Here is an 11,935-nt window from a genome sequence, read left to right as displayed (position 1 = left end):
ACAAATTAGAGAATACAATTTTCACCTTTTGTTCTATTTTATTTATTCATATTGCCATGTTTTCTTTCTTTTTTCTTTTTTCTTTTTTTTTTTTTTTTGTTTTTGGAGCAATATTTACATTTTTTATTTCAAGTTGTAAAATATATGTGGCCAACATTGTTACTTTCATCCGCAGATGGAATAGCTGGGAAGTATAAAAACCTGTACATGACCTTTTACCAAGATTATTTGTCATCAAATTACCCATATCCAAGTTTCCACGGGCCTGGAATTTCCTTTCCACTTGATAGGGGTATATATTAGGAAGTCCAGTTGATAACATTTTTATTTTTTTTATAAAAAAAGGAAAAAAGAATCAGCAGAGTCAAGTTGTCTTAGTCTTAAGGCTTTCCGGATTTCTTCCTTGGAGGAGGTCAGGATCTTCCCAAGGCCTGGGTCCTCCAATATTCTTCCAGCCATCAAACTTGGAGTCTCATATTCCGACTCTAAAGATATTTTATTCTCTTTCAGTTTTTTTCCAAGCTCAGGATCCATTTTAATCTTCACAACATCATATCGGATTTGAGAAAACTCACGAAGACCAAAAGAACCTCCAACAATCAGCAGCAACATGGGGACTCCATAGCAGAGAGTCTTGTTCTTGCAAAAGCACGCATCACTGCGGGTGCAAACATGACTGAAATCTTCCATCCGCTCAGAACTCCAAGCGGACCCAGCGCAGACTCCCAAATCTCAGCAGCCCACGCTGTCACCAAGAGGAGTACGTCCTTGACTCACTTCCTTTTCCTTGGTTATTTAGTGCTTGGTCCTTACTGAATGGTTTCCTCTAGGCAAAAGCAATGGAGTCATGGTAACATACTTGTGTGGCGTGCAGCTGGGATTCAGAGATTTGAATCAGTTTACGATCACCACCAAATCGATATGGAAACCAGTACTTCCCACGTTCTGGGTCCCGACTAACGTCTTCTTACAACACTCCCATAGGCACATGGCCACTCGATAAAAACAGCTAAGGAAAAAAGTATTTTGAGGCCGGCCTAGGTGGGTGTCCTGTAATCCCAGCACTTTGGGAGGCTGAGGTGGGTGGATCACCTGAGGTCAGGAGTTCTAGACCAGCCTGGTCAACATGGTAAAACCCCGTCTCTATTAAAAAAAAAATACAAAAATTAGCCGGGCGTAGTAGCAGCCGCCTGTAATCCCAGCTACTGGGGGGCCGAGGCAGGAGAATCTCTTGAACCCGGGAGGCGGAGGTTGCAGTGAGCCAAGATCTCGCCATCGCACTCCAGCCTGGGGAACAAGAGCAAGACTTCGGCTCAAAAAGAAAAAAGAAAAAACAGTATTTTGAAGCTGGTACTCCAGTCTCTATGGCTATTTGTGGGATGAGGGGATGAGGAATTTACCAGTTTAATGGAGACTTTTTTTTTTCTTTTTTTTTTTTTTGAGACAAAGTCTCATTCTGTCGCCCAGGCTGGAGTGCAGTGGCGCGATCCCGGCTCCGTCTTCTTTCTATTTGTAGTATTTTATCATCTATATTTACTGATACTTCATACTTTTAAATGTATCCAATGTAAGCTATACATTTATCTTTAAAACAAAATCTGAGAATAAGTATTAAAAAATTTAGGTAGAAGGGAGTGATTTCAGGAAGATAACTGACTAGGAAGCTCCAGGCCCTTAGTCCTCCCCATTGAAACATAAAAAACAAACAAAAAAGGACTCACTAAAATCTCTATTGAAGCTCTAGAAAATAGTCAAAGATCAGCGGCAATAAAGCCAATGCCAGATTATAAAAAAGCCACATTCAAGACAACAGAACCATTTTGTGGCTTTTGTTTTTTTGAAAGGCAGGGACTCACTCTGTCACTTAGACTGGAGTGAAGTGGCACAATTATAGCTCACTGAATCTTCAAACTCCTGGACTCAAGTAATTCTCTGTTTCAGCCTCCTGAGTAGCTCAGACTACAGGCATGCATCACAATGTCCATCTACTTTTTGTTTATTTTTGTCTAAAGATGGGACCTTGCTATGTTTCTCAGGCTCCTTTCAAACTCTTGGCCTCAAGCAGTACCCCCATGTTGGCCTCCCAAAGTGCTGGGATTGCAGGCATGAGCCACCCTGCCTGGCTGGCATTTTTACTTGCCCTTGTTCCATGCCATTTCTGGCACATGACAGTTTGGTCAGAAGGAAGCAACAATTCAGTTCCAAATTCCCTCCCTCAAACCAGAGGTCACAGGATACATATTATTAGCAATATTCTACTCTGTTTGGGAACTGCCTCAGGATCTCATGTCTCTTTCTCCTGAGCCAAGACTCAGAGCTCAGATGGGAAAAAAATGGCATAGCTTGGATCTCAGGCAAGGAAAGTCACAGAAACAGCAACCACAGCTTGTGTGAACTGTACTACAGACCCACATGTCTGAGGCAAGAGATTACAGGTGGAGGAATACAATAGAACATTTTAGTCTCCAAGGAGAAGATGAAGTGATACTCCTGAGAAATTAAGACATTTGAAAGCCTCTATATATATAGGAAAATGGAAAAATCTACACAGGGATTAAAAAAAGATGCATAACCAGAGGAGACATGAGAAAACCTTAACCTTTCCCTCCAGCCTGGTACAAGGCTCAAGACATGACCTAATATCCTAGAAAAAACCTTAGAGGTGCTTATTTTTTTCAAATGTACAATTTTCAATACAACAATAACACATCACAAGGCATGCACAGAAACAGGCAAACAGAGCCCATTCAACAAAAGAAAGTAGCTTGGTGTAAGTAGTCCATAAAGAAACATAGGCACTGGATTTACTAGACAAAGATTTTAAAACAATTGTCTTAATTATTCTTGAAGGGATAATGCACAATGTAAAAAAAAAAACTAGGGGAATTCCATAAAATAATATATAAACAAAATAAGAATATTGACAAAGACATATAAATTATTTAAAAGAACCCAACACATATTCTCAAACAGAAAAGTACAATAACTGAGCTGAAAAATCCACTAGAGGAATTCAACAGCAGAATCAAACAGATAGAAGAAAAAAGAATAATATAATTGAAGATAGGAAATTTAAAATTATTGGTTCTGAGGAGCAAAAAGGAAAAAAACAGGAAAAGTAAACAGTACTTAAGGAAGTTATGGGTTGTCATCAAGAAGCTTAATATATACATTATGAGAGGTCCAGAAGAAGACAAAAAGAAAGGGGAATAAATTATTTAAAGAAATAATGTCTTGGCCGGGCACGGTGGCTCATGCCTGTAATCCCAGCACTTTGGGAGGCCGAGACGGGTGGATCACGAGGTCAGGAGATCGAGACCATCCTGGCTAACCCAGTGAAACCCTATCTCTACTAAAAATACAAAACAAAATTAGCTGGGCATGGTGGCGAGTGCCTGTAGTCCCAGCTACATGGGAGGCTGAGGCAGGAGAATGGTGTGAACCCGGAGGGCGGAGCTTGCAGTGAGCCAAGATAGCGCCACTGCCCACTGCCTGGGCAACAGAGCGAGACTCTGTCTCAAAAAAAAAAAAAAGAAAAGAAAAAAGAAATAATGTCTTAAAATCTTCCCAAATTTGATGAAAGATATGGCTGTACAAACACAAGAAACTCAATGAACTCCAAGTAGGATAAAGCCAAAGGGACCCACACAAGATACATTCTAATTAAACTGTCAAAAGCCAAAGACATAGAACATATTGAAAGGAGCAAGGGAAAAGCAACTCATCAACTAGAATTAGATACATGGCAGAATTGTCCTTCAAAACTTAGGAAGAGGAGTGACATCACCAAGGTGACAGAGTAGAAGATAGGAGCCTTCATTCTCTACCCTCCCACCCCTCAAGATATACAGAGCTATTCACAAAATGAAATAGCCCTGAGAAGGCTTGAAGAACCACTAAAGAATCTGTAGCAACAAAGTTGAGAAAAAACAATGGGGAATATCCACCCAGAAAAGATTGCTGATGAGACTGCCTTCCTGACATTGCAGGACTTGCCTAAGAACAAAGAAATGAGGAAACTATTGATATTGGTCATATGGCTAGAACCACTATTTTCCCCAGCAGCCTACTCCACAGAGGATATTAGCATCTTTTGACAGCCAAGGAAACAAACAACAGAGTGAAGAAACAGCCTATGGATTGGGAGAAAATATTTGCAAATAATAAACTTGATAAGAGGTTAATATCCAAAATACATAAGGAACTCAAACAACTAAATAGTAAGAAAGCAAATAACATAATTTAAAAATGTGTAAAAGACTTGAACAGACATTTCTCAAAAGAAGACATAATTGTCCCAGAGTTCTTCAGTATTCTGTGGTGTTCTTTGTGTTTTTCTCTTCACATTTGACGCTGATATGCTCTCATTTGTTTATGTTCTAGCTCTCTAATTATTCCCTTAGTTGTATTCAGTCGGCTTATGAGCCTGTCAGAGGCACTCTTAATTCCTAGCATTTCCTTCTGATTCTTTCTTAGAGTTCCTTCTTTCTGCTTCCATTTTCAATCTGTTCTTGTTTGTTATCAACTTACTTTATTAAATCCCTTAACATAATTATCATAATTATATAGAATTGCCTGTTAAGTATGAAATATGTGTCATATCTGAATCTGATTCTGATGTTTGCCTTCTTTCTTCAGATTGTATTTTGTCTTGCCTTTTAGAATGACTTGTGACTTTTTTCTGGAAAGCCAGACCCGACATTTCACGTAATAGAAACTGAGATAAAAGTCTTAGATGTGAGATTTTAGGTTAATAAATCTAGAAGTTTGGCTAAGTTTAATGTTTGCAGTAGAAACTGGTGCCAGAGGCTTCTCATTGTCTATGGTCCTTGTTAATTCCATGCAGTGAGTTTTTCATTGCAGATATAGTACTTTCCATGTCTATTATTCCTATGCATTTCTTTTCTGTAATTTCTACTATTCTTCTGAGATTACATATTTACTACCAATTATATCCATTTCCTTTTAATTCTTTGAATATATTTACAATAGTTACTCTTAAATTTTATCTAGTAACTCAGACTTAATCCAGAATCTGTTTCTATTGATACATTTTTAAAATTACAGTCCATCTTATCATACTTCTTATGACTAAAAATTTTCAATATTCTCAATTCTATCAGCCCTCCGTATCTGCAGGTTCCACATCTTCAGATTCAACCAAACAAGACTTACTGCAGTTGAGTGAATCTGTGGATGTAGAATGCACAGATATGGGGAGGCCAACTGTACTGCCATTTTATGAAAGGGACTTGAGCATCTGTGAATTTTGGTATTTGCAGGGATCCTGGAATCAACTCCCACCAGATATCAAGGAATACTGTATTGTAGATGATAGTTTTTAAGATGATTATATCATCATCCATTCAAGGCTGTTACATTTTGTTTTTGTCAGGAAATTAAATTACCTTCTGTTCTTTTTTTCCTGTAATTCTAGGTTTTATTCTTTGTTTGGGCAAGACTATTAGTTTTATCCATAGTCCTAGGGCATTGCTGTTATTTTAGGGTCTGGTCTTTACTGCTAAGTTGTGACCATTTTGGAATGTCATAATTTCCTCTTTTTTAGTACTCCGCAAGCAAATTTCAACTTTTTCAGCAGCCTTTAACTTTGTTCCTTGTTTCTTCAATTCATCAATACAAATGCTCCAATTGGAATCCACTGACTTAAGCCGTATGAGGAAAAGTCTCCCAATAAGAAATTCAAATTGAACTTGTGGCTGATTTCATTAGAATCCCTTCTCTCAAAATAATGTCGTCCTCTTCTGCCTGGTATATAATGCCTAAAAGAGTTGCTTCATATATTTTGTCCAGTTTTATAGCTGTTTACAGGATATCACAAGTCTGATTACATTTATTCCATAATAGTCAGAAGTAGAACTGTTATTCACTTTCTTTTAATAGGAAACTTTTCTTAGTTATTATGATAGGTGATATATTTGGTTGTGTGAGAGGTGAGGCAGCACAGTATATTGAATAAGAGTATAGACTCTGGATATTGCTGCTTGACATTGAATCCTGGCTCAGACATTTTTACTCTTCATATGACTTTGGGCAAATAACTACTATGGTTTAGATACTTCACTCTTTAAATGAGATTAATGTAACCAATTACATATGAATGTTATGAGTATAAAATGAGTTAAAATATAAAAGTGCTCAGGACAGTAATTAGTAAATAGTGAACACACAATACTTATTGTTGTTTTGGCTTTCTCTGTATGCTTTACATGGGAGGTAGGTGCCTAAATTTTGGGGGTTTGTAGGGGACTAGCATAGTTGTTCCATCTCTCTTTAAATATCGAAGTCACCCTCCTTCTTCCAGCCTCCACTGGCTCTGATAACAGTACAGCTGTATTCCTGTGGCCTATCTTGGGAAGCTCCATATTTTATAGGTCTCATCTTTTTGCATATATGGAAAAGTTTATCAACTCTGTTCGATTTCATTGCTAATTCATTGCCATTGGATATCATCTATATATGATATATATTTAAATATATGATGTTATATATATATACACATATAAATAAATGTTTACACTTTTGTTGTCATTTCAATGAGATTTGGGGAGAAGAGAAGAAAAAAAATATATATACACATATATATGTGTGTGTGTGTATATATCTATTCTGTCAGTTATCTTGAACCAGAAGTTTCTCTGTTATTTTTATATTTTCGTATATATGTATATAGGTGTAACACACACACAGGGTGATTTGAGTGAGCTATGCTCGGCTTTTGGCTCAACATACAAATAGGTGGTAAATTATTTAAAGATACAAAAAAGTGGACACTATGACCATGTAGGTTTGAAATATATACTGATATTTTTCCTTTGAGCCACAAGAAACTCAAACAAATCAGCAAGAAAATAAAAAACAAACAATCCCATCAAAAAGTTGGCTAAGGATATAAATAGACAGTTCTCAAAAGAAGGTATACAAATAGCCAATAAGCATGTGGAGAAATTATCAGGGAATTATCAGGGAAAAGCAAATCAGAGCCACAGTGCAATACCACCTCACTCCTGCAAGAATGGTCATCATCAAAAAATCAAAAAATGATAGATGTTGGTGTGTTTTTGGTGAAAAGGGAACACTTTTACATTGTTGGTGGGAATGTAAACTAGGACAACGATGGAAAACAGTGTGGAGATACCTTAAAGAACTAAAAGTAGATCTGCCATTTGATCTAGTAATCTCACCACTAGGTATCTACCCAGAGGAAAATAAGTCATTATATGAAAAAGATACTTGCACACACCTGTTTATAACAGCACAATTTGCAATTGCAAAAATATGAAACCAGCCCAAATGCCCATCAGTCAATGAGTGATGTGGTATATATACCATGGAATACTACTCAGCCATAAAAAGAAATGAAATTATGGCATTCTTAGCAACCTGGATGGAATTGGAGACTATTATTCTAAGTGAAGTTACTCAGAAATGGAAAACCAAACATTGTGTGTTCTAGCTTGTTGGTGGGACCTACGCTATGAGGACACAAAGGCATAAGAATGATACATTGGACTTTGGGGACTCGGGGGTAAGAGTAGGGGGGTGGCAAGGGAGAAAATACTACACATTGGGTACAGGGTACACTGCTCGGGTGATGGGTGCACCAAAGTCTCACTAATCACCACTAATATTCTCAACTTGACAAAGACAGCCAATGAATTTCTAGACCTATTCAAGTTTTTGTCAGCAATGTATGTCATAGACTCAATATCCTGATAAGGTAACCAAGTAATCACAAAGGGATGTCTTTCTGCTATATACAAATCTGACCGTTAGCTTCTCAATACAGCTGATTAATTTGATTCACTTGTAGCGAACTGTGGAAAAAATTCCATTTTGCATTTTAAAAAAATTAGCCAAAGTAATTTGAGGTGGTTTTACTGAATATGATTTTAAAAGAAAATGGTAACAACTATTCATGTACTCTTTATAAAGAGTATGTACCTTCAGCTTCACCCAGCTATTTATATCTTTTTCCATTTTGTCTGGATAACTGAAACTTATGTAACAGCAGTCACAGGTGAGCATTCATACTGTGTAAAGCAGACCACTCAGCATGAAGATTGGACTGTGACCATAGCATTCTTAGTCTGTGAGAGCCAGTCAAGGTGACAACTAATTTGCATCACTATATTTAATTTCAACTAATACTGTAAATGGATATTCTTTATTATTTTATTTATTTATTTATTTATTTATTTAGAGACGGAGTCTCGCTCTGTTGCCCAGGCTGGGTGCAGTGGCGCGATCTCGGCTCACTGCAACCTCCACCTCCTGGATTCAAGCAATTCTCCTGCCTCACCCTCCTGAGTACCTGGGACTACAGGCACCCACCACCACCCCTGGCTATTTTTTTTTTTTTTTTTTTTTTTTGTATTTGTAGTAGAGACGGGGTTTCACCATATTGACCAGGCTGATCTTGAATTCCTGACCTTGTGATCCACCCATCTTGGCCTCCCAAAGTGCTGGGATTACAGGCATGAGCCACCACGCCCAGCCGTGAATGGATATTCTGAAGGTTGATGTCATTTGTACTTTTCCAAATCATCAAGCATTAAATGTTACATTCTACTAATCAAGTTTGTAGGATAGTTACACATCTTTGGAGTGAAGTAGAGCTCATCAACTGTAGCTCTAAACAAACTGTAATCATATCTGCTGAGGTTTGTAAAACACAGATTGATAATCCTTTAAAAGACACTGCATGTTTTAAAATGACACTGAATTATTTGTAACATTTCATAGATACAAACCTCCTTGTAAAAATAAAAGCATGTGCTGGAAATAGTAATGAGAAAATATTAAAACCAACAATATCTAGCTACAGCTTTAAAAACGTAAGACTAGGCATCATGTAGAGAGCCAGAATTTTAAATTTTAAACAAACTTCAACACAGTAACAAATTTCAAATTTCCTAAAATATATCCCTATTACTGCTACCCAACTTTCCTCAAATTTATTTCCAGAATAAACTACATGTATACTATAACATAGATATTTAACTTCAATTTTCATTTTTAAATAACTTTAGAATAAAATCTTATATAGTATGAATTTATAAAAACCAGCTTCATACTTGACTTGTTACATTCATTTTAAAAGAAGTACAAAAAGCACTGCATAGCGAAAGCAATAGTAAGCAAAAAGAACAAAGCTAGAGGCATCACACTACCTGATTTCAAAATATACTACAAAGTCATAGCAATCAAAATGGCATGGTACTAGCATAAAGCAAACACATGGACCAATGCAACAGAATAGAGAGCCTATAAATAAATGCATTCATTTACAATTAATTGGTTTTTGGCAGATGCCAAGAATGTACGATAAGGAAAGGGCAGTCTCTTCAATAAATGGTGCTGGGAAAACTGAATATCCATAGGCACAAGAGTGAAATAAGACCTTCCTCTTATACCATATATGAATATCAACCCAAAATAGATTAAAGACTTAAATGTAAGACCTGAAACTGTAAAACTACTAGAAAAAACACATAGGAAAAAGCTTCATGATATTCGTCTGGACAATCACTTTTTTGATAAGATCCCAAAAGCCCAGGCAACAAAAACAGTATTAGACAAATGGGATTATATCAAACTCAAACGCTTCTGCACAGCCAATGAAAGAATCAACGAAATGAGAGACAACCTATGGAATGGGCAAAAATATTTGCAAACCATACATCTGATAAGGGATTAATGTCCAAAATATGTAAGGAACTCAAACAACTCAATAGAAGGAAAATAAATAACCTGGTTTTAAAAATGGGCAAAAAACCTGATGACATTTCTCAAAAGAAGGCATACAAATGGATAACTTCTATATTAAAAATGCCTAACATCACTAATCACCACATAAATAAAAATTAAAACCACAGCAAAATATTACCTCACACCCTCACACCTGTTAGAATGGCTGTTATAAAAATGATGAAAGATAACAAGTGTTGGTTAGGATGTGGAGAAAAGGGAACTGTGGTATACAGTTAGTGGCAATGTAAATTGTACAGCCACTATGGAAGTTTATCAAAAAATAAAAACAGAGCAATCATGTAACTAAGCAATTTTTCTTCTGCATATATATCCAGTGATAATGAAATCAACATGTTGAAAAGATAGCTGCATCCCCAAGTACTTTGAATCATTGTTTACCATATCCAAGATATGGAATCAATCTAAGTGTCCATTAATGGATAAATGGATAAAGAAAATATGGAATATATATATATATATATATATATATATATGCACAATGGAATACCATTCAGCCTCAAAAAAGAAAGGAATCTTGTTTATGACAACCTAGGTGAACTTGGAGAACATTATGTTAAGTAAAACATGCCAGGCACAGAAAGACAAATATCACATTTTCTCATTCATATTTGGAATCTGAAAAATTTGCACTAATAGAAGCAGATATTAGAATTGTAGTTTGAAGGGGCTGAAGGTCAGGGAAATGGGGAGATGGTCAAATAATACAACATTTCAGTTATGCAGAATGAATAAGTTCTGGAGATCTAATGTACAGCATGGTGGTCATCGTTAACAATAATGTATTGTATACTTGAAATTTGCTAAAAGAGTAGACCATAAATGTTCTCACCACAAAAAAGTGACTACATGAAGTGATTTATGTTAATTAGCTAGATAGTGGTAATTCTATGTATACATATTTCACAATGCATATGTATATCAAAACATCAATTTGTATACCTCAAATATATACAATTTTTAATTGTTAATTATAGCTCTATAAAGCTGAAAAACAGATACTAATATGACTTATGTACATATACACTTATATATTTATACTAATACACTTATATAGCCTTACACACACATACCTATATGTTTCTAAATTATATGTCCATATATTACATATAAATACTTACACTTTTATAACTTATATGACAAAACTTATATGAGGTACCTAGAGAAGTCACATTTATAAAGACAGAAAGTAGAACAGTGCTTACCAGGAGCTGGGGAAGGGAGAAAGAGGAATTGTTGTTTAATTGTTGTAGAATTTCAAATTTGCAAGATGAAAATCTCTGGTGCTCTGTTTCACAACCATATGAAACACACTTTACATTGTGAATATACGTAGCAATTCTAAACTATACACTTAAAAATGGTTAATTACATCTCTCTATATCATATGTCATCAGGGAAATGCAAACTAAGCCAACAGTGAGATATCACTACATATCTGTTAGAATGGCCAGAATCCAAAACACTGACAACACCAAATGCTGATGAAGGTGTGGAGCAACAGGAACTGTCATTCATTGTTGGTGGGAATGCAAAAAGGTACAGACACTTTGGAAGAGAGTTTGGCAGTTTCTTAACACAACTAACTATACTCTTACCATATGATCTAGTAATTGTACTCCTTGTTATTTACTCATAGGAGTTGAAAACTTGTATCTGTATTGTAGCTTTATTCACAATTGCCAAAACTTGAAAGCAACCAAGATATCATAGGTGAATGGATAAATCAGCAGTGATACTTCCAGAGAATGGAATATTATTCAGCACTCAAAGGAAATGAGCAATCAAGCCATGAAAAAACATGGAAGAAATTTAAATACATATTACTAAGTAAAATAAAGCAATTGGAAAAAGCTACATTCTCTATGCTGGTAATTACGGGCATATCTTGTTTTATTGTGTTTTGCTTTATGGAACTGCACAGATACTGTGTTTTTTTTTTTACAAATTGAAGATTTGTGGTAGCCTTACATTGAGCAAGTCTATCAGCTCCATTTTTACAACACTATGTGCTCATTTCTTATCTCCATGTCACATTTTGATAATTCTAGCAATGTATCAAAATTTTTCATTATTATTGTATCTGTTATGGTGACACCTGATCAGTGATCTTTGATGTTGCTATTGTAATTGTTTTGGGGTACCA

General features: G+C 35.9%; 1 pseudogene across 1 annotated transcript; it reads right to left on the bottom strand.

Annotated features, from left to right (window-relative positions):
• Positions 1-307: 307 nt before the first annotated feature.
• Positions 308-808, bottom strand: LOC126946468 (cytochrome c oxidase assembly protein COX16 homolog, mitochondrial-like; annotated as a pseudogene). The gene has a single exon (XR_007722673.1). The product of XR_007722673.1 is annotated as a cytochrome c oxidase assembly protein COX16 homolog, mitochondrial-like (transcript).
• Between the last annotated feature and the right edge of the window lie 11,127 nt (positions 809-11,935).

The sequence above is a fragment of the Macaca thibetana genome, chromosome X (assembly GCF_024542745.1).
Source record: "Macaca thibetana thibetana isolate TM-01 chromosome X, ASM2454274v1, whole genome shotgun sequence".
NCBI lineage: Eukaryota > Metazoa > Chordata > Mammalia > Primates > Cercopithecidae > Macaca > Macaca thibetana.
This window is presented reverse-complemented; position numbering and strand designations above follow the sequence as displayed.